We start from the raw sequence: 25665 nt of genomic DNA on the forward strand, positions 1-25665 counted from the left end.
ACAGTTAGTAATTTAAATTGTGAATATGAATAGGATGAATTCTCTCATAAAACAGAAGCAGATAGCAGATTGGATTAAAATCCAGATTTCTACAATATGTTGTTTACAAGAAATACATTTAAATCAGAGTGATACATACAAAGCAAAGGTAAAAGGCTGGAGCAGAATTTATTTTGCTTCAGCTCAAGCAAAAAAAGGAAGGGTAGCAATTTTGATCTCAGATAAAGCAAAACTAGACCTAATTGAAAGAGATAAGAGAACTACATTTTGCTAAAGGATACCATAGATAATGAAGTAATCATTTGCACGATCAAGTGGTATAGCATCCAAATTCATAGAGAAGTTAAGAGAGCTGCAAAAATTAGACAGCAAAACTACACCAGTGGAGGATTCTCAACCTTGCTCTCTCAGAAATAGATAAACTGAATCACAAAATAAAGAAATTAAGAATTTTAGAAAAGTTAGGTATGATAAATCTTTAGAGAAAATTGAATGGAGACAAAAAGGAATATACTTTTTTCTCAGTGGTACATGGAACCGACACAAAAACTGACCATGAATTAGAGCATAAAAACCTCAAAATCAAAAGCAGAAAGGTAGAAATAGTAAATATATCTTTTTCAGATCATGATACAATAAAAATTACATGTAATAAAGAAACAGGGAAAATAAATTAAAAAATACTTGGAAATTAAGTAATCTAATCCTAAAGAATGAGTGGGTGAAACATCAAATCACAGGCAAAATCAATAATTCCATCCAAGAGAATGGCAATAATGAGACCACATCCCAAAATTTATAGGATGCAGCCAAAGAAGTTCTTGGGGAAGTTTCATATCTCTACATATTTACTTGCATAAAATAAAGAGAAGATAAATGAATTGGGCATGCAATTAAAAAAGAACAAATTAAAAACCCCCAATTAAGTACCAAATTTAAATTCTGAAAATAAAAGGGAAGATTAATAAAATTGAAAGTAAGAAAACTATTGAACTATTAAACAAAACTAAGAATTGGTTTTATGAAAAAACCAACAAAATAAATAAACTTTTAGTTAATTTGATTATAAAAATTAAAGAAGAAAACCAAATTACCAGTATAAAAAATTAAAAGGGTTAATGTTCCACCAATGAAAAGGAAATCAGAGAAATAATTAGGAGCTATTTTACCAACTGTATGCCAATAAATCTGATAATCTAAGTGAAATAGATGAATATGTACAAAAATATAGATTTCCCAAATTCACATAAGAGGAAATAAATTACCTAAATAATCCCATTTTAGGAAAAAAAAATCTCCAGGGCTAGATGGATTTACCCGTGAATTCTACTAAACATTTAAAGATTAAGTCCAATGCTATGCAAACCATCTGAAAAAATTAGGAAAGAAGGAGTCCTACCAAATTCCTTTTATGACACATATATGGGGCTGATACCTAAACCAGGTAGGGTCAAAATAGAGAAGAGAAATTACAAACCAATTTCCCTAGTGAATATTGATGCCAAAATCTTAAATAAAATCTTAGCAAAAAAAGATTACTATAAGTTATCCCCAGGATTATACACCATGACCAAGTAGAATTTATACTAGGAATGCAGAGCTAGTTCAATATTAAGATAACTATTAGCATAATTGACTATATCAATAATCAAACTAACAAAAACCATATGATTATCTCAATAGATGCAGAAAAAAACATTTGACCAAATCCAATACCAGTTCCTATCAAAAACACTAAAGAGTATAGGAATAAATGGAGTTTTCCTTGAAATGATCAATAGCATCTATTTAATATGTAATAGAATCATTCCAAGAAGATCAGGGGTGAAATAAGATTGCCCAGTATCATCATTACTATTCAATATTGTATTAGAAATGTAAGCTTTGTCAATAAGAAGAAAAAAAATTAAAGGAATTAGAGTAGTTAAAGAAGAAAACAAATTATCACTCTTTGCAGAAGACATGATGGCAGACTGAGGGAATCCTAGAGAATAAATTTAAAAACCTATTAGACACAATTAACAACTTCAGCAAAGCTGCAGCAAAGCAACATATAAAAATGTTGATGATTTATGTGGATTTATTTTATATCCACATTTTTATATGTTAACAACAAAGTCCAGCAGCAAGTGATACAAAGAAAAATTCCATTTAAAATAACTGTAATTATCAAACTGTGCATATCCTTTAATCCAGCAGTGTTTCTACTGGGCTTATATCTCCAAGGGATCTTGAAGGAGGGAAAGGGATCCACATGTGCAAAACTGTTTGTGGCAGCCCTTTTTGTAGTGGCAAGAAATTGGAAATGGAATGGATGCCCATCAATTGGAGAATGGCTGAATAAATTATGGTATATGAATGTTATGGAATATTATTGTGTTGTAAGAAATGACCAGTAGGATGATTTCAGAGAGGCCTGGAGAGACTTACATTCACTGATGCTAAGAGAAATGAACAGAAGTAGGAGATCATTATACATGGCAACAACATTTATATGATGATCAATTCTAATGGACGTGACTCTCTTCAACAATGAGGTGATTCAGGCCAGTTCCAATGGTCTTGTGATGAAGAGAGCCTTCTACATCCAGAGAGAGAACCATGGGAACTGAATGGAGTTCACAACATAGCATTTTCACTCTTTTCATTGTTGCTTGCTTGCATTTTATTCTGCTTCTTTTTTTTTTTTAAACTGATTTTATTTTTCTTGTGGAGCACAATAATTATATAAATATGTATGCATATAAGGGATTTAACATATATTTCTACTATGTTTAACATATATTGGATTACTTGCCATCTAAGGGAGGGCATGGGGGAAGGAAGGGGAAAATTAGAGTACAAGGTTTTGCAAGGGCTAATGTTAAAGAATAGTCCTTGCATATGTTTTGAAAAATAAAAAGCTTTAATTTAAAAAAAAACTGTAGATATATAAAATCTTTGGGAGCTTACCTACCAAGGCAAAGTTAGGAACTATATGAACACAATTACAAAACACTTTCCACACAAATAAACTCAGATCTAATCAATTGGAATCAATAATTTTCCAATTATCAAGTACTCATGGATAGGCCAAGCTAATATAATAATAATGACAATATTACTTAAATTAATCTATTTATTCAGTGCCATACCAATCAAACTTCCAAGAAATTACTTTACAGAGCTAGAAATAATAAAAACAAAATTCATCTGAAAGAACAAAAGGTCAAAAAGTTCAAGGGAATTAATAAAAAAAATGCAAATAATGAAGGTGGTCTAGCTGTATCAGTTCTAAAACTATATTACGAAGCAGCAGTCATTAAAACCATTTGGTATTGGCTAAGAAATAGAGTAGTTAGTCAGTGGAATAGGTTAGGTTCACAAAACACAACAGTCAATGATAATAGTATCTATTTCATAAACCCAAAGACCCAGCTTCTGGGATAAGAATTCATTATCTGACAAAAATTTTTGGGAAAATTGGAAATTCATATGGCAGAAACTAGGCACTGGCCCACACTTAACACCTTATTACCAAGATTAGGTCAAAATAGGCTCATGATTTAGACATAAAGGGTGATACTAAAAACAAATTAAAAGAACAAAGGATAGTCTATCTCTCAGTTCTGTGGAAAAGGAAGAAATCTGTGGCCAAAGAAGAACTAGAATATATTCTGGAATCAAAATGCATAATTTGGATTATATTAAGTTAAAAAGATTTTGTATAAACAAAACCAATGCAGACAAGAATAAAAGGGAAGCAATAAACTAAGGGGAAAAAATTACATTCACGGGTTCTGATAAAGGTCTCATTTCTAAAATATATAGAGAATTGAATCAAATTTATAAGAATTCAAGCCATTCTCCAATTATCAATGGTCAAAGGATATGAAGAGACAATTTTCAGATGAAGAAATTAAAACCATTTATAGTCATATGAAAAAAATACTCTAAATCATTGATCAGAGAAATGCAAATTAAGACAACTCTCAAACTGGTTAAGAAGACTAAAAAGAGGATGAAAGTTGGAGGGGATGTGGGAAAACTAGGACACTAATACATTGCTGGTGAAGTTGTGAAGTGATCCAACCATTTTGGAGAGCAATTTGGAACTATGTCCAAAGGGCTATCAAACTGCATGCCCTTTGATCCAAGTTCTCTACTGGGTCTGTATTCCAAAGAGATCACAAAAAAAGGAAAAAGGACCTATATGTGCCAAAAATCTTTGTAGCAAGGCCTTTTTGTAGTGGCAAGAAACTGGAAACTGAGTGGATGTCCATCAGTTGGAAAATGGCTGAATAAGTTGTGGTATATGAATTTTATGGAATATTATTGTTCTATAAGAAATGATTAATAGGATGATTTCAGAGAGGCTGAGACTTACAAGAACTGATAATAAGTAAAGTGAATAGAACCAGAAGAACATGGTACACAGCAAGATTATATGATGATCAATTCTGATGGACATGTCTCTTTTCAACAATGAGGTGACTCAGGCCAGTCCCAATGGTCTTATGATGAAGAGAGCCATCTGCTCCCAAAGAGAGGACTGTGGGGACTGTGTAGGTCACAACATAGTATTCTCATTTTTTTTATTGTTATTTGCTTGTGTTTTATTTTCTTTCTCATTTTTTTTCTTTTTTATCTGATTTTTTTGTGCAGCATGATAATTGTGGAAGTATGTATACAAGAATTGCACATTTAACATATTGGATTACTTGCCATCTAGGGCAGTAAGTTGAGAGAAGAGAAGGAAAAAAATTTGCAATACAAGGTTTTGCAAAGGTGAATGTTGAAAATTATCTATGCATATGTTGAAAATAAAAAGCTTTAACTAAAAAAAGAGAATTGGACCTCTCAATTTCTTGTCATAGAATCATATTATTATTTTTAATCTTTTTTTAAATTCAGGTTATGAATCCATTTTCAGTTCAATGTGGTAAAGGTAATAAGAGATTTGTCTAACCAGCAGTGTTTACTACTGGGCTTATATCCCAAAGAGATCTTAAAGAAGGGAAAGGGACCCACATGTGCAAAAATGTTTGTAGCAGCCTTTTTTTTAGTGGCTAGAAAATGGAAATTGAATGGATACCCATCAATTGGAGAATGGCTGAATAAGTTGTGGCATATGAATGTTATGGAATATTATTGTTCTGTAAGACAGGACCAGCAGGATGATTTCAAAAAGGCCTGGAGAGACTTACATGAACTGATGTTGAGTGAAATGAGCAGAACCAGAAGATCATTATACACTTCAACAATAATACTATATGATGATCAATTTGATGTACATGGCTCTCTTCAACAATGAGATGAACCAAATCAATTCCAATTGTTCAATAATGAAGAGAACCAACTACACCCATGAAAGAACTATGGGAAATGAGTGTGAACGACAACATAGCATTTGCATTCCTTCTATTTTTGTCCGCTTGCATTTTTGTTTTCCTTCTCAGGTTATTTTTACCTTATGTCTAAGTCCAATTTTTCTTGGATAGCAAAATAACTGAATGGATATGTATACATATATTGTGTCTAACATATACTTTAACATATTTAACATGTATAGGTCTACCTGTCATCTAGGGGAGAGAGTGGGGAAAAGGAGGGGAAAAGTTGGAACAGAAGGTTTTGCAAGGGTCAATGCTGAAAAATTACCCATGCATATATCTTATAAATAAAAAACTATATAAAAAAGAAATGATGAGCAGGATGTTCTTAAAAACATGGAGAGACTTACATAAACTGATGCAAAGTGAAATATGCATAATGAGAAGAACACAGTATACAATAATAGTAATATTGTAAGGTCATCAATTGTGAATGACTTGGTTATTCTCAACAATACAATAATCCAAGACACTGCTGAAGGATTTAGCATGAAAATTTCTATCAATTCTCAGTGAAAGAACTGATGGACTATAAATACAGATCAAAGCATATTTTTAAAAAAGAGAGATTGATCTAAGATAGATGTTGTTTACCTTTGATCTAAATCTTTTTGGTATTATGGTTCCTCTTTGATAGTAGAATGAAATTTATGGACCATTTCTTAAGATTGCTTTTAAATGCTTCAAATAAAAATATACAGAATTACAAAAGAAACAAAAAATAAGTGCATAGACCCTAAGTCAAGCATCCCTTCCTGGAAATACTTTCTAGTTTCTCTATGGGTTCTTGTCAAAAAGTCAATCTTTCTCTCAGTGTTTATTTCTGACTTTATAAAACAATGGGCTTTTGTTTTTGTTTCTTTCTTTTTCTTGTTCCAATTGTTCATTGTTCCAATGATTTACTTTTCTGTTTTTAAGAGAATGTCTCCTTCATACATTGTTAAATTTTTCTTAGAACTTTTCTTGTTCCTCTAAATTAATTTCAATATTGTGTATAACTCTGTGAGGTATTCCTTTGGAAATATGACTAATGTAGAATTAAAAATGCAAGTCAACTTAATTTGTATTGCTATTTTTATAATGGCCCAAGCTAAGCAAGAATAGTTTCTTTTATTTAAGCCTTCTTTTGTTTCTATAATGTTTTATAGTTGTAAATATTATGTCTTGATATGCTAGCTTCCAAAAACATTTCATATACTTTAGAGGAATTCAAAATAAAATTCTCTCCCATTTTTTCTATTTCAATTAGTTCCTTAGAAGACTTCTTAGAAGTCTTCCTTACAAGATTTTCAAAGTATAGCATGGCATCCTCTGTAAATAGTAATAATTCTGTCTTCTTGTCAATGCTTATATCTTTACTTTTGTTTTTTGCCTAATTTTTACAACTATTATTTCTAGAACTATATCAAAAAGAATAAGAAGAGAGAAAATGCTTGCTTTCCTCCTTTTTGTACTTGGAAAGCTTCTGGTGATCCACTATTACAAATATGCTTTTGGTTTAATGAGTGAGATTTTTTTTGGAGGGGTGGGAGGGGGTTGATATAAACGTTACAATGACATAAAATATTACAATTTTACCAATCTTTTCTGCATAACTTGAAATATAATCATGAAAGTTCTATTTATATTTTTGACTATGCTAATGGTTTTCCTAATGATGAGCTATTTTTTCGAAACAAAAAGAGAAATGAGAAGTCACTCCCCTCAATTAATTTATAATCTAACTAAGGAAGTTCTGTATCTGTATAGATAGAAGCTAAGTGATGGGTGAGGGTAGGAAGATTAGAATACTGGGGAAAAGGGATCAGAAGGGGCTCATGGAGAAATTGAACCTTGAACTAATTATTGAAGAACACCTAGGATTATAAGAGAAACTGGAGAAGAGAGACTATATTAGAAGTATGAAGGTGGGTGAAAAGGCATGGAGAAGAATATGCAGTATAATTTACAAAGAATAACAAGAAGACCAATTGACTGGGCTAAGGAATAATAGAAATAATGTGAAATCTATTGAGAGTCATATTTGGGTTTTTGGAAAATCAGTTTGGCACCTGTGGGAAAGAAATCTTGAAGAGGAAAAAGAAGTGAAATTCAACTGAAGAAGGGAGTTCACCTGTAATATATTTAATATATATTATAGTAGAGGCTATAGCAATAATGTACTCAAATTAATAAGCATATATCTAATGCTTACCATGTGATAAATACTGGGTATATGAAAAACAAAAAAAAAAATCCCAAAGACCCTATTCTGAAGGACATACATTCTAACAAGAGAAAACATGTAAATATCTAGATATATTCCTTAATTGATAAGTGGTAAAGGATATGAATAGACAGTTTCAGAGAAAGAAATGCAAATTATCAAGTCACCAAAAATAACAAAATCATTAATAATTAGATAAATGTAAATTAAATTTTTAAAAAATGGTACCACAAGCTGATCAAAAAAAATAAAAATAACAAATGCTAGAGGTGTTATGGGAAAGAAATTAATGCACTATTGCTGGAATTATGAATTGTTCTAGCCATTCTGTAAAGCAATTGGGAACTATACCCCAAAAGTTATTAAACTGTTATATACCCTTTGATCACACAATACCACTAGTAGATCTATATCCCAAAGAGATCAAAGAGATGTTAGACATACAAAAAAATTTAAAGCAGCTCTATTTATAGTGGCAAAGACTAAGAAAGTAGTTAATGAAGTGATCAATTAGAATGGCTTGAGCAAGTTATGGTATATGAATACAATAGAATACTATTGTACTAACAGAATACTAATAGAAATAGTAAATAGAATACTAATAGAAATGATAAAGGGGATGATTTCATAGAAACCTGGAAAGACTTGTATGTGCTGATGCAGAGTGAAGCGAACAGCACCAGGAGATCAATTTATACAATAACATCATAAAGAGAAACAACTTTGAAAGACTTATAAATCAGATCAATACAATCACCAATCACAATTCCAAAGGACTCATGATGAAACACTACTTCCTGTTAGAGAGGTGATGGACTCAGAATAAATATTGAGACACCTTTGCCCCCCACCCCCAGACATGGTCAATGCAGGACTTTATTTTCCTTGGCTATACATGTTTATAACAGAGGTTTTGTTTTTTGGTTTTTTTCCACCCTGCTTTCTCAGTAGGTCTGAGGGATGGAAGGAAATAGATTTGGAAGACAGAAGAAAAAGCTGATCTTCATTGAAAAAATAAAGGAAGAAAATTTAGAAGTCTAGGTACTTTCTGGGACAGTCTGCCAAAATAGTTCATCAATGTATGTATTTTGAACAACAAAGACAACAATAGGCTTGACCTAGAGTTCATAATTAGGAAGACATCAAACTGGCTCTCACTGAGGAATGTACATGGTACTTTCGATGATCTCTAATTGTTCACTCCTGGAATAGCTCATTTCTTTAATATCAATGTTCTCTCATGGATGCTATGTGACTACCAATCACAGAACATCATAATCTTGGAAAATTAAAATTAAAAACAATTAAAATTGTAGTAGAAAAATGCATAGTGGATACAAATGAATTGTGATATGATAATAACAAAGACTACTTTGCTGCCACTTCAATGCATTATGAAGATCTCTTATTCAAGACTAGTAAAGGAGATAGGCTGGGCATACCATAAGAATAAGAGACTAGAAATGGATAGTCTTTTTTTATTTTTTTTAAACATTGATAACATTTAGATACCAAAAGAGACTGAAGAAGCCTTACAATACATTGTCTTTTCTGTGGACAGCTTATGGAAAAACATGAACTCAAATATAATTCACAAAAAATAAAAGAGTATGGAGGAATTTTAATATGCTTGGATGGAAAGAGTACTTATACCAGTAAAATCAAGAATCCCATAAAGTCCATGGTTGTCGGTCACTGTTCTTCCATAATAACTTCTTTTTAACTATGTTTATTTTATCATTTCAAGTTTTAAAATCATATTTCTAGGTATTAGAGAGCAGGATATTATTTGTGTGGTTCTGCTTTCTCTGTCATCTGTTAACATTACACCATCTGCCACAAACAGTACAGTGGGCTCGTTCTTTGTTTCACTTCTTCAACTGAAGATAGCTTTCTAAATGCGTTTTATTGTTTTATTTTCCTCAAGTCCAGCTTTCTTCTTACCTCTACAACTTGTATGACTTTGGCCTAATCATTTAAACTCTTTGGGACTGTTTTTCTCATCTGTACAATGAGGGAGTTGGATTGGATGACTTTTAGGTCCCTTTCAATTTTAAATATATAATCCTATCATCATTTGGGTCTTTATTCTTACAGGTCTTTATCACTTGTTTATATTTTTCTGTATTATATTATGTCTATGTTATTCTATTTATGCCTTTTGCATAGTATTCTTTTTTTGAAATGGAAATTGTTTAATATAGTATGTTGGAGTGAATTGTATAATCATATTCTACTGAATTTTTCAATTGTAAATAATTTGTTTTTAAAAAAGTTTTAAGTGATCCCAGAGATGTTTAAAGTTTTGCTTTTATGACACTACTGTAGTTGATTTATATGATGTGGAGTCCTTTGATAACTGAGCACTTGATTATAATTGTATTTTGAGAGAATAAAATCAGTTTTTCTTAGGATATATTTTATGCTGTCTCCTGGAGAACACTGAGGCAAAAAAATAAGATCCAAAACCAATAGCTATTGACCTGGCTGTTCTTTATATTTCAGATTCATTGCTGGATGATAATCTCAATAGATGCAGAAAAAGTATTTGATAAAGCCCAACATCCATTCCTAATAAAAACACTTGAGAGTATAGGAATAAATGGACTTTTCCTTAAAATAGTCAGGAGCACATATTTAAAACTGTCAGTAAGCATCATATGCAATGGGGAAAAATTGGAACCTTTCCCAGGAAGATCTGAAGTGAAGCAAGGTTGCCCACTATCACGATTATTATTCAATATTGTATTAGAAACACTAGTCTCTGCAATAAGAGTCGAGAAAGAGATTAAAGGAATTAGAGTAGGCAATGAGGAAACCAAACTATCACTCTTTGCAGATGATATGATGGTATACCTAGAGAACCCCAGAGATTCTACTAAAAAGCTATTGGAAATAATGTATAACTTTAGCAAAGTAGCAGGATACAAAATAAATCCCCATAAATCCTCAGCATTTTCATACATCACCAACAAAATCCAACAGCAAGAGATACAAAGAGAATTCCATTCAGAATAACTGTTGACAGCATAAAATATTTGGGAATCTATCTATCAAAGGAAAGTCAGGAATTATATGAGCAAAATTACCAAAAAAAAAAAACTTTCCACATAAATAAAGTCAGACTTAAATAATTGGAAAAATATTAAGTGCTCTTGGATAGGCCGAGCGAATATAACAAAGATGACAATACTCCCTAAACTAATCTATTTATTTAGTGCTATACCAATCAGACTTCCAAGAAAATATTTTAATGATCTAAAAAAATAACAATAAAATTCATATGGAACAATAAAAAGTCGAGAATCTCAGGGGAATTAATGAAAAAAAAAATCAAATGAAGGTGGCCTAGCTGTACCTGATCTAAAATTATATTATAAAGCAACAGTCACCAAAACCATTTGGTATTGGCTAAGAAATAGATTAGTTGATCAGTGGAAAAGGTTAGGTTCACAAGACAGAATAGTCAACTATAGCAATCTAGTGTTTGACAAACCCAAAGATCCTAACTTTTGGGATAAGAATTCATTATTTGATAAAAATTGCTGGGATAACTGGAAATTAGTATGGCAGAAATTAGGCATGGACCCATACTTAACACCATATACCAAGATAAGATCAAAATGGGTCCATGATCTAGGTAGAAAGAACGAGATTATAAATAAATTAGAGGAACATAGGATAGTTTATCTCTCAGACTTGTGGAGGAGAAAGAAATTTGTGACCAAAGATGAACTAGAGATTATTATTGATCACAAAATAGAAAATTTTGATGATATCAAATTAAAAAGCCTTTGTACAAACAAAACTAATGCAAACAAGATTAGAAGGGGAGCAACAAACTGGGAAAACATCTTCACAGTTAAAGGTTCTAATAAAGGCCTCATTTCCAAAATATATAAAGAATTGACTCAAATTTATAAGCAATCAAGCCATTCTCCAATTGATAAATGGTCAAAGGATATGAACAGACAATTTTCAGATGATGAAATTGAAACTATTACCACTCACATGAAAGAGTGTTCCAAATCACTATTGATCAGAGAAATGCAAATTAAGACAACTCTGAGATACCACTACACACCTGTCAGATTGGCTAAGATGACAGAAAAAAATAATGATGAATGTTGGAGGGGATGCGGGAAAACGGGGACACTGATGCATTGTTGGTGGAGTTGTGAATGAATCCAACCATTCTGGAGAGCAATCAGGAATTATGCCCAAAAAGTTATCAAACTGTGCATACCCTTTGATCCAGCAGTGTTTCTATTGGGCTTATACTCCAAAGAGATACTAAAAAAGGGAAAGGGACCTGTGTGTGCCAAAATGTTTGTAGCAGCCCTGTTTGTAGTGGCTAGAAACTGGAAAATGAATGGATGCCCATCAATTGGAGAATGGCTGGGTAAATTGTGGTATATGAATGTTATGGAATATTATTGCTCTGTAAGGAATGACCAGCAGGTTGAATACAGAGAGGCTTGGAGAGACCTACATGGACTGATGCTAAGTGAGATGAGCAGAACCAGGAGATCATTATACACTTCGACAATGATATTGTATGAGGATGTATTCTGATGGAAGTGGATTTCTATGACAAAGAGACCTAACTGAGTTTCAATGGATAAATGATGGACAGAAACAGCTACACCCAAAGAAGGAACACTGGGAAACGAATGTGAACTATTTGCATTTTTGATTTTCTTCCCGAGTTATTTTTACCTTCTGAATCCAATTCTCCCTGTGCAACAAGAGAACTGTTCAGTTCTGCAAACATATATTGTATCTAGGATATACTGCAACATATTTAACATATATAGGACTGCTTGCCATCTAGAGGAGGAAGTGGAGAGAGGGAGGGGAAAAATCGCAACAGAAGCTAGTGCAAGGGATAATGTTGTAAAAAAAAATTACCCTGGCATGGGTTCTGTCAATAAAAAGTTATTATAAAATAAAATTAAATTTAAAAATTTTATTGGTTTCCTTTTGAAGAAATATCAAATTTTCCTTTCACAAAATAAGAGCAATGTTTTGGGATGACCAACTGAAAATGACTTTATTATTCTCAATAATACAATGATCCACACCTATTCTGTAGGACTTATGATGAAAAATCCTTCCATACTCAGAGAAGGAACTGATCAAGTCTGAATATAGATCAAAGCATTCTCTATTACTGTTTCTATTTCTTTCTTTATTTTTAACTTAATTTTCTTGAGGGTTTTTATTTTCATTAGGGTAGGAGATCTGGGGTTTACTTTTTACAACTTGAATTTTGTGGAAATAACCTCACATGTGTTTTCTTAATTGTGGGTGAAGATAAAGGAGAGAATCTAGAACTCAAAAATCTTAAAAACAAATGTAAAAAAAATTGTTTTGAATGTAATTAGGGAAAACTTAAATAAACAAATAAATGAAAGTTTTGTTTTTTATAACTGTTCTATTACTCTGTAATAAACTTATTGTTATATTATGCTAAAAGAAATTTTTATACATTTATAATTGCCTGTTGAATATTTGAAACTGGACATCCAGAAAACATCTTAAAATTTATTCTGTCTAAAAGAGATTTCATTTTCTTCCCCCAAAATCCACTTCTTGCCAAATCTCTATCTTTGTCAAGGATATTTCTATTCTTCCAGTTCCCCAGATTCATAATCTGAGTGTAATCCCTTTCTTTTCATATTCTTTCATCTCATATTCCAAATGATGAGCCAAATTTTACCATTTCCATAACTTTGAAACTTCTCTGACATACGGGCCCTTCTCTCTACTCACAAAGACCATCCTTAATTCAAGCTTTCCTTCATTACCTTTCACAAAGACCAGTGAAATACTCTTGTTAACTGGTCTTTCTGATTCATCTCTCTCTCCACTCCAATATATCTTCTACAAAGCTGTCAAATGGATTTTCCCAAGGCACAGTTATAAGCATGACATTTGCCAACTCAACTCCATAGACTTTATTAATACTAGGATCAAGCGATACACACCTGTTTAGTTTTTAAAGCTCTTCACAACTTATCTTTCTAGGTCCATCACACAATTCTTTCTTTCCCAAATTCTACAGTTCAGCATTACTGACCTTTCTTATGGTTCTTTATAGATAGCACTATCTCCTATCTCTGTAATTTTGTACTGGTTATGTCCCATGCCCTTACTCTGGGGAAGCTTTTATATTCATTTTGATGCTTTTTCAATCTCCTTGATCATTTTAATTCTTCAGTTTCCTTAAATCCCATGACTTACTTCCTCACTTCACACAACCACACCAAAAAATGTTCACAAATGAGAGGTCACTATTACCATAAATATTCTACTTCCCTAATTAAAAAGTCTGATATTTTCCTGCATAAACATAAACTCCAATCATTCTACCCCTGCTTTATTCCACTTAAACCTATTCTTCACTTTCACCAAAATCTCTAATCTCTCAGTACTTTCTTAGGGTATTACCACTGCTCAGATTTCATTCTCATCTGTCTCCAACCTTAGCTCAATAATTAGACATCTCAATTCTACAATATTTTCTGTTTTTGAACGTCTTGCCTTCTTATGATATTTGCCACTCATCTCTAGCCAAACATCAGCCTTAGATTACTTCTACTGTTTACTTCCCCTATTACTACTCAAGGGTCCCTGTAACTGGAGGAAACATCACAACAATGCCTACTGGTTACATTAATTCACATTGTTATTGCATGTTGTTCTGTAGTTTCAACTGTGTCCAACTCTTCATGACCTCTTTTGGAGTCTTCTTGACAACAATAGTAGAGTGGTTTGCCATTTCCTTCTCCAATTTATTTTACAGATGAGGAAACTGAATTTAGCAACTTGCTCAGAGTGACATAGCTAATAAGTATCTGAAGTCAAATTTGAAGGAAGATAAGTCTTTCTGATTCCAGGCTAGGCTCTCTATCTATTGTGCCACCTACCTTCTACATGGATTTACATTATTCATCCTCACCTACAGTTGTAACAAAGCAGAATTTTAAATATTCCTTAAGTGATCTTTAATCTCGTTCCCCATCCAATCTATTTCAAAACTTTTCCTTCATGAAGCCTTTACTCTCTCTTCTCAGCTGAGGAATTTGCCTCTTTATTGAGAAAACTGAGATCACAAAACTTGAGCTCTTTCTTCTTCCCGTCTCTTTATCACAAAATTCCCTGGCTTCATCTCTCACATGCTTCTCTTTTCTCTCAATCTTTTACAAAGAGATGGCCCTTTTACTTGCAAATGCCAATTCATCAGTATGTGCACTTTATCTGAACCTTCCAATTTTCTCCAGCAAAGTGCAAACTCAATTATCCTCCCCTTTTAAATTTTAAATCTTTTTATGAATTAATTTTTCCCCCTCTGCCTTCAAACATATCCAAGTCTTCCCCAATCTAAAAAAGATTTTCACCAGATTCTAGCATTATCTCAAGCTATCATCCTGTATCTCCTCACTTAACTAGAAAAAGCTATCTAGATATGAAACCTCCACTTATTCTCTTAATCACTCTTCAAGCCTTTGTAACCTGACTTTTGACTTAATCACTTAACTGAAACTGGTCTCTCCAAAGTTACCAATGATTTCTTCAAAACAAAATCTTTTCTCAACCATCATTGTAAAGCTATCTGTTCTAAATCAGCATTTGATACAGCTGTTCACGCTCTCCCTCTTGCACGTTTTCTCTTCTATTGAGTTTTTGCAACATTATCCTCTTCTATTTCTCTTTCCGTCTTGCTCCTTCTCAAGTCTCCTTTGCTGACCCATCATCCCTATCACATCATTTAATTATAAGTGTTCCCCAAAGATCTATACAAGGCCCTCTTCTCTTCCCTCTCTATACCTCCTTTCAGTATGGGTGTAACTATGAAGATGAAGACATATATATCCAAAGCCAGTCTCTCTAAATTAGTCCCACATTGGCAACTATCTATCCTACCTATAGGATATTTTAAAGTAGATATACCATATCTACATAATCAGTATGTCCAAAATTTAACTATCTTTTCCCAAAAACCTTCTCCTTCTTCCAAATTTTCCTTTTACAACTGAAGATACCACCACCCTTCTACTCTCCCAGGGTCATAACCTCAGTATTATCCTCTATTTCTCAATCTGGACAACTTATATATCCAATCAGTTACCAAATCTTGCTTTTTTTCTACATTTCTTCCAGCCCAACCCTGCTCTTAATTCAGTTATCACTTTAGTTCCAGCTCTCATAACCTTTAACCTAGATTATTATAACAGCCTCCAAAGTGGTCTGTCTCAAATCTCTCACCTGAATATATTTTATAAAATGCTGCCAAAATAGTTTTCCATACTCAGAGCTAACCATGTGACTCCTTTATTTAATCAACTTCTGTGGCTTTTTATTGCCTCTTGTAAAAAATATAAATTCCTCTGTTTAGCTTTTAAAATTCTATATAACATGGCTCCAATCTATCTTTCCAACTGCAGTGAACACTATTTCCCATACCTAAAATGATCTCATCAGTCTACATCTTCGTATTGGTTGTTCTCCTTGATTAGAACGGGTTCTTCCCTAACTTCTAATAGAGTTAGTCTCTTTTTTTAAAGATGTAGTTCAATCAACTAGCCAACAAGTATTTTGTAAATTACTATACGCTAAACACCATTAAATTCTGGAGATATAACTAAAAGTCTTTATTTACAATGAACTTACATTCTAATGGAAGATACAAGTACATATAATAAACACAAACATACATAAATATAAAGTTAACACAAATATATACAAGGTAATTACAGTATTTTTATACAAAAATATTTTGAGATAAGGGATAGGAAGAATTAGGAATTCTGTGGTCTATTCTCTTGAATCTAAAATATAGGGCTTGAGGTATACTGTCCCAATTTGTAATAGTTGTTACTGTGGCCAATGCAATGTCTAAATGAAAGAGGGATTACCTATAGATAAAGAGGTTCTCTACGTGTCCCTGTTTATGGAAAGAATTGTGTCCTAAAAAACTACAAATATTTCTAAATGAAACATGCAATCACCCAAAGAGTTCAACAAAATAATCCACATGAAAAAGCTGTTAATGAAGAATTCCTCTTTTTAAGACTATGATAATATTATTTATTAACTAGTCAATGAAAAAATTCTTCAGACTCTACTTGGCCATCTTGACTGTACCTTTCTTTTTTACCTCTGTTATACCATCAGTAAAATTTATAAAGATGGAGCTCACAGCCCATCCATCCACCCTCATTCAGTGTGATTCTTATCAGTTTCTTTCCATTGAGGTCATCCTCTGGCTCTTTTAATAGTTTACAGATACTAGTGCAGCATTTAGGCTTTGCAACTATTATACTTGTAGTGTTTACCTCAGAGTTTTTAGGATTAAATGATATATGTATATTATTTGTCATTTGCCACTATAGATATAGTCAATTCTCATCATTTTGCAGTAGATATATGTTCTATAAAGTTGCCAGTAACAGACCTATCTATAGCTGTCCATACAAAATAAAATGCCTCTTAAAAAAAATGAAGAAGGCTTTTACACATAGTTTTGTGACAAAAGTGGAAGAGGTTGAATTCTCTTCTACAGAGAGTGAAAAGGGGTGGGAGAGTTAATATAGTCAAGTAAAAGGCAAAGAATTACAGTGTAGCTCCCTTACCAAACTTTCTACATAAATAACTAGAAAACACACCAGAGTAACTTCTATCTGGAAAAGCCAAGGAAAAATTATTATCAGTCATTATTTTTTAGAACATGGAGACTTTAAGAGACAGACACCAGGTCTGTAGACACCAAAGATGGGACCTGGCCAGGAATGTAAAGAGATCTAAAGATGTGCACCAAGAAGGAGTGCACTTTGACATTAAAAGATCACAAGAAGTACTTGAACAAACACAGAATACAGGAACTAGTAGGCACGGGAAAATCTGGCACCTTAGTAGCTGACTGAACTGAGGAGAAGGAGGATGGGGATCTGCACATAGGACACCTGAGAGGATCACTATGGAACCTTACCTATGTACTGATCAAAGAACAAGTTCAGAAGAGAACAGAAGCTGTGTGGCTCTAATTAAAGGAGGACTTGGTTCTAGCCAGAATTACCAGAGTTGTAGTCTCAAACAAAAAGAGATTCTGCAGTTTTGTCAGTCTGAACCTTCAATGTCTTGCAGGATCTATCATTGCTGAATCTAGCAGCAATTATTGAAATATCTAACCAAGGAAAATCTGATAGACTTAAATCTAGATCAAAAACTTGTAGAACTTAAACTAGAAAAAAACCTAGCAGACTTCATCCCTATTACATCACTTTAGGACAATGACAAATAGGCTGCAGGACCCAATTTTAACTGTGAAAAAAATAGATTAGGAGATAAAAGGACCAAAACTCAGATCAGACATTCTCCCTAAAAATGTGTAAAAACCAAAATTAACATAAAGCTCCAAAGTCAAGAAGTAGGTTAGGAGCATGAGCAAACAAACAAATGACAAAAGAATCTTTTCATAAACAGTTTTTATGATGACATGGAAGCTCAAGAAATAAACCAAGAAGAAAATAACTATAAAACAAAATGATGATAACACCTCTATAAAGAATATAACTTGTATACATGTCCAACCAAAATTCTTGGAAATTTCAGGGAGCCAAAATCCAAAAATCCAAAAAGCACCTGGGCAATCTAGAAGATGGACTGAAACTATCAAGATTAAATTTATTGGAACTCAATATATAGTCAGAAATTTAAGTTTTAAAAATCTGCTTCCCGAGTAGCAGATAGGGAATCATTGTTATGCAGGGCTTTCTCTCAAAAATAATGACCTCTTAGCACAGTTGGTAATTTAGACCATCATTTTAGACTGTCCAGATGCTTTTTGAATGCTAACTTTGTCACTCATACTGTTACTAATACATCTACCAGCTTTATGACACCTGAAAATTTGATAAGGATGCAATCCACTTCTTCAATCAAATCACTGTGTGGAACAATATGGGATCAAAGATCTTCCCCTGCATTACTCTAGTAGAGCTCTTCCAGCAGGGTAACATTAGGTCTATTAATAATTAATCTTTAGGGCCTGTCATTCATCATGCCCTGAATCTATCTATGCCATCATCTAGACCATGTCTTTCCAATTTATCCACAAAAAAGGCTGTCAAATACTTTGTTCAAATCTAGGTAAACTATGTTTGTGACAATATTCCCCTGGTCTACAAATCTAATAGCTTTGCCAAAAAGAAAGAAAGAAAGAAAGAAAATTATGTTCATTTGGATTTGACTCTTCTTGAGCCATGTAGCAATTCATTTCCCTTTCCAGATGTTAACACACCAGCGCTTTAATAATATATTGTAGAATTTTCTTAAAAATCAAAAACAAGAACCTCACACTCATCTCCTTAAGAAAAAAAAAAAAAACAATTTGCCTAGTTCTAGTTCTGTAGCACTTTTTCTATTCTCCACTATTCACTCATTAAATAGGGCCATCTTCATTACATTTGGTGCTCCTTATGGGCAAGGGCTGCCTTTTGCTTCATTTTCAGTCACCAGTGCTTAATACAGGGCCTAGTCCATAGCAGGCTCTTTAAAAATTCTTACTATTTAATTTAACTCCTAACTTTTAAGGATCCCTGATAGTGTCTCAGTAAATATGCTAGTTCTTTCAACATGAGGAACTACTGAATGATGAGAACTCTTACATCTCTGTAAAATAATTATGAAATGATCTAGATACACATATCTGCTGTATGCTTAACACATAAGAAGAAAACATATTTTTACATATTTTTAAATAGAGCACATTTTAATTATATAACTAGAAAAAGATATAAAGAATGCAAGATGTAGTATAATACAGTAAATTTTTGCTATCTGTTGTAACTATTGGGTACATTATGAGATAAATGCTATCAGAAATAACTTTTCAACAATCTTATCAATATGAAGTGAGGCATAAAAACAGGAAGACATGATGAAGGGTGTTTGCCACTATCATGAACGATATTCAGCACAGTCTATAAAAAGTATAACATATAGATGGATGGTAAGATCCCCAGATATTTCTGACTGCAAGTGGCATTGTGTTGATTGTATCATATCCTGGCACATGACTTGATCTCCTTAATTAACACCATATTCACACAAAAAAAGAATGGCCATTTTACATGCTGGAAAAACAGTAGAGGTGAAAAATGATATTACTTACATTACAAAATGCATTTAATTAGAAAGTTAAATGATTTACCCCAGGAAGAAGGAAACTATACTTGTTTTTATAAGGTCCAGGAAACTAAAAATGTTTTTATTATATTTTTAAGTAAAGCTTAGTGTATTCAAAAATGCAAAAATTGTTCTTAGCTCAAGGGCTATACAAAAACTGGTTTCTTCAGATTTGGTCCTTAGACTTAGTTTTCTGACCCCTGATTTAATCAATTAGTAAATATATTCTGAAAAATCACTTAACCAACTGTAATCAAGGTTTAACTATCATTATGGAGGATAATGATGAAATTTGCTACTTACCTCCTAGTTGAAAAGAGATAGACTCTGGGTTGCAGAGTGAGACAGTTTTTTTGGATAATCAAGACAAGAATTATTTTTGCCTGACTATGTACATTTGTTACTGAAGTTTTGCTTTTTTTTCTTTTTTCCCCCAATGAAGAGTTACATAGGAAGAAGAGAAAATGGATTTCTTTTTCTTACTGAAAAATTTTTAAAATAAAATCACTTTACAATGATTTTTGAAGTACAGTGAGTTCAGCAGAGAACTGAATAAGAGGCAGAAAACAATCTAGTCCAGATGTTTTTGGATATTAACTTTGTCATTCTGGTTGCAAGAAAAAAACTGCAGTTCAATTTAGCTGATGAACTACATAACTAAAAAGAAATATGAAGATGAGATTTCAGTCCCAAATTGCTCCCTGCCACCAGTATTCTTCTCTTTCAAGCTACTTTTTGAGTTATGTTTTATTATATAAAACACTACAATCTCAGAAGAATCAAAATTACAAGAGACCCAAAGGGCAATGGAAAAGATACTCAGTATTTAGATAACATTCAAAATGCTTACAAATATTATTTTATCCCCATAATGCCATTGGGAGGCAGAAACTTATTATTTTCTAACCACTTTTTACAAATGGACAAACTAAAGAAATTTGTGCTAAGAATTTGGAACTATCCTTAAAAAGTTATCAAATTGTGCATATCATTTGATCCAACAGTATTTCTACTGGGATTATATCCCAAAGAGATCTTGAAGGAAGGAAAGGGACACACATGTGCAAAAATGTTTGTGGCAGCCCTTTTTGTAGAGGCAAGAAACTGGAAACTAAGTGGATGCCCATCAATTGGAGAATAGTTGAATAAAATTATGGTATATGAATGCTATGGAATATTATTGTTCTGAAAGAAACAACCAGCAGAATGATTTCAGAGAGGTTTGGAGAGACTTACATGAACTGATGCTAAATGAAATAAGCAGAACCAGGAGATCATTATACATGTCAACAACAAGACTATACAACGATCAATTCTGACTGATGTGGCTCTCTTCAACATTGAGATGATTCAAACCAGTTCCACTTGTGCAGTGATGAAGAGAGCCATCTACACCCAGAGAAATAATCATGGGAACAGTGTGGAGCACAACATAGCATTCTCACTTTCTCTGTTATTATTTGTTTGCATTTTGTTTTCTTTCTCAGTTTTTCTTTTTTTTGTTCTTGATCTGATTTTTCTTGTGCAACAGATAACTGTGTAAATATGTATACATAAATTGGATCTAGCAATATTGAAATACATGCTTTTGGACTGTATTGGTCCAACATGTATTGGACTACTTGCTAGCTAGTGGAGGGGGCAGGGAGAAAGAGGGGAAAATTTGGAACCAAAGATTATGCAAGGGTCAATGTTGGAAAAATTACCCATGCATATGCTTTTGTAAATAAAAAGCTTTAATTGAAAAATAAAAAAAAGAAAATCCTCAAACCAGAATATCTGAATATATTAGGATTCTTTACAAAATAAAAAATGATTTCAAATGGAGAAAAAAAAAGAAAAATGTGCTAAATGACTTGCCTAGGGTCACATAGTTATTCTGAAGGTGAATTATAATTTAGATCTTTCTTAATCCAGATCCAGCACTCTAACTACTATACTACTTAGTTGCCTGATAAGAAAAGACTTTAGTTTATAAGGCAGTGATAACACGTTACCAAACATGTTTGCACACATAAAATGACATAAACATCCATCAAAGCCATATATGAACTAAAAACTTGAATTAGTCACATGATTAGAATGAAAGAGAACCAATGGACAAGCCAAGGGCTATACTGGAAATTTTCTACTTTTGTTGAATAGATTCTCTATGCAAGACCATGAATATAAATCACAACAAAGTGAGAACACATGAATGAGTTACAACAATCTGTACTGATGGATGAGATTATATATTAACATACAGTGTCCAGATATTAACCAGAGTATTTAATAGATCATTCCAAAACATAACTGATGATATTTTTTGGTAATATATTTCCAAGAACCATATTTTAATTAGTGTGGACACTAACAACTCAAATAGCAACTCATTGATAATCTTTGAGAGTTAGTAACCGTTAAAACAATGCTATTGAATTATATTTTTTTGAAGATCCTAATTTTAAGAGCTGTTAAAGGGTAACTCAAGACATATCAAACTAAGAGCCTTACTTTAAAAACAAAGTATCTTGATTTACAATTGATTTAAGAAAAACCCTCATTCCACAATTTGAAAGCTACTGTCTCCTATGAACTAGGAACTATAAAGTTGTTCCTCAGCGTCCTGAGATTTGAAGTAGCATATAATTTTTATTGTGTCAGGGATTAAATCTAAGAATTATTACAGGATTACAATTACACAATGAATATTATAATTTAACCAGATTATTTGGACGTTTTAAGAGGGAGAATTTCAAGTAACAATGTAAAAAGCTGTATTAATTTCTGATTCCCTCTCTTACAGCTAGAGTTCTAACTATACCTACATTGAGTACAATGTCTATCTTGCTTTTCTACTTATATTCCCAATGCTTAATAAAATACTTTTTCCATCATTCATTCTGAGCCTAAGTGAATATTTTAAGTTAGAACTTCTTAATTCAATAGTTTGAATATTTACTGTTGCCATTATTTGTATTTGATTCATGAACTGATATGTCTATCAGCCTTCAAATAAAACCATTTTATGATATTACTGAAGATTACGATACTCGACATGATAAAATCCAATGGTTCTCAACCTCTTCAGTCTTTTAATTTTTCAGCTTTGCATAACAGTAATTATACTATAAATAGCCAAGGATTGGGAAAAAAAAAAAAAAGACATGGCAGAGAATGGATACCCTAATTTCACCAGAATACACAAACTCACAACTTGAAAAGCAGCACTAGAGTGCTAGAACCAAGTTTGAATCTTGGTGTCTTGGGCAAAGCATTTTACTTCTATGAAACTCAGCTTCCTCTTGTATTAAAAAAGTTATAAATACTTGCCTTCCTGCTTAACAGCATTATTGTAAGGAAAATGTTCCACAAATGTGAACTATTAATGAAGATTTATAATATTTTAATGTGTTGAAAACAACACAATAAATAATTTGCTATTTTCTAAAAATATTTAAACTATTTCAGATATACTAACAACTCACAGACAAGAATGATTATAAATATATACTCTTAATAAATTCTTCCTCTCAATCCAAATCCAAATCTTTAAAGAAAAAGCAACTTTATTAGCATGTTTTCTAACTTTAGGGGATAAATATCTTTCTTAAAATGTTTTATATAATATTTTGTCTTCTAAAGCAGAATGTGTTAAATCTAATTTAACCTTTCTTTGATGACTTCAGGTCATTTTAAATAATGATCGATATACTCCATAATTACACTTTCAGAACCTACTGAAATCTCTATGTCTATTTATCCACGGTTAATGGCTCTAAATCATGAGGTAACAAAGTGCTATGGGAAAAAATACTGAGTTTGGAATAAGAAGATCTGGACTGGAATGTTATCTCTGTGGCTCTCTTTATGTGGTCTTGGACAAGTCATTTGCCCTCTCTGGACTTCAGAAGTTCCTTCTCTTGTAAAATAAGAGGATTGAATTAGCTGATTTCTGCGGACCTTTCTAGCTCCAAATTTATAACCTTGTGTTCTCTACCTAGTAAATGCATCACCTCATATTGCTGGTGGTAGGTAGGCCTATGGCAGTTTTTCCCTTAAGCCATCTCATATGCTGTTTTTAGGTTGGTGAAATACAGTTTGTTAAAACTGTGTGTAAAGAAAGACTTAAAAAATTCTGAGTTGAAGGCCACTGAAGGACTGATCATATATTTTGGTTGTTCAGAGATCTATTTTTTCTTTTCCTTTTAATTCCTCAATTAATTTTCAGAAAAATGAAGTTACTTCTAGCTAAACTGTGGAAGACACTACATTTGACAATCATAACAAAACCTGGAGAAACAGGAAAAATCTGTAATAGCTTGATTTATATGGTTCTCTTTAGGTTGCAGCTCTTACTAAAAGTTAAATCATCAAATAGTATCCAGTTCTAACGGTGTATATAGCTTAAGACTATAACCTATTATTAGCTTTATGCTAATTTGCCCAAAGACAATCTTAATAGCATAGTTTCAAAACTTAATCAGTAACCTAAGAGCCAAAATAATTTGTTAATTTCAAATTGAAGATGTATAACTTCCTTCAAGGCATGCTTATCTATAATTCACTTTAAATTCCTCTATCCACTCTCTGGAATTTAATTCCACATATCAAATATTAAATTTATTAATTTACTTTATGTTCAAGAAACAGAAAAGCACCCCTTATACTATCTTCTCTCACATTCTGAAATACTACTGTTCTACAAAAAATAGAATGCCCCTAAGATATTTTCAATAATTAAATCCTATATTTTCAAGTTTATTCTTTGAATTGGTAATATTGAGTAGCCATAAAGAGCAATTGAACTTCTTAAACTTAAAATCATTTTATAGTGCTATGCATATAGTTATGGTTACTTCTTCCTTTTGTAATTAAAAATATGCTTTTAAAGATGTGCATATTAACAAAAAAGCAACACGACTTGCATATGAAATACTTCACAAAACAAAACCAAGTGAGTTCCCATGTATAATATGTATATCATAATTATTTTCATTACTCAATTATCAAACTAATTTCTAAAAACTGCGGATGCATAAAAGAACAATGATGTGGTAATATAAAAATTTCAAAGGGAGGAGAGGGAAAAACCCTCCAAACACCACTCCTAGATTGAATGCAAAAGTTTCTAATTTTTTTATTGTGCTTTAAAATAAAATGGGTTCAAACTTCCTTGTCTTAGATGTGAACTCAAAATATAATTCTACAGAAAATTATACACCAAAATTACAGGCAGTTAAATCATTTCCCTTTCGAGATAATGTGCACATTCATTAGATCCTGGGCCCAGCACTGTTTCCACTGTAATATAATTAATCAAACATCTACATCAAGAGCAAGGTACATTGGTGAAGCAATTGGACAACTTTTTAAGCTCAATTTAAGTTCGATTATATTACTTGAGATGTGAAAAAAAACAAAAATATCTGATCTCTTTTTAAAAATCTTTCCTACCCCCCAAATACAACAATAACCAAGAAAGGATGGGGGGGGGGGGGGAAGAAAACAAAAATCTACTTACTTTGAACTTCTGTCATTAATCATAATTCCTATATACAGCAAAAACTCTCAGGAGTAATAGCGACTAAACACTCTTAAGATACCTCTCAAAGAGGTGAGTAAATAGGACTGTGAGAGATATTAAGATTCTGGAAAGACCAGATAGAATAATACATTTAGTTGGAAATGAAGAAAGTGCTAAACTTAAGTCTCAGAAAGCCAAGAGTTCAAATCCTGCCTCAGATAGTTACTAGTTTTGTGACCCTCACTTAACCTCTATTTGCCAAATATTTTTCAATTCTAAAATAAGAATAATAAGAGAACTTACTTCACAGACTGTATTGAGGATCAAATAAGATGATAAATACAAAGCACCCTTCAAACCTTGGAGAATTATCATTATACTACTGT

General features: G+C 32.4%; 1 protein-coding gene across 1 annotated transcript in view; it reads right to left on the reverse strand.

Annotated features, from left to right (window-relative positions):
* Positions 1–25665, reverse strand: part of TMEM170B (transmembrane protein 170B) — a 42665-nt gene that overhangs the window by 13902 nt on the left and 3098 nt on the right. The gene's annotated exons all lie outside the window — the stretch shown is intronic.

Source organism: Antechinus flavipes, chromosome 1 (assembly GCF_016432865.1).
Source record: "Antechinus flavipes isolate AdamAnt ecotype Samford, QLD, Australia chromosome 1, AdamAnt_v2, whole genome shotgun sequence".
Taxonomy (NCBI): domain Eukaryota; kingdom Metazoa; phylum Chordata; class Mammalia; order Dasyuromorphia; family Dasyuridae; genus Antechinus; species Antechinus flavipes.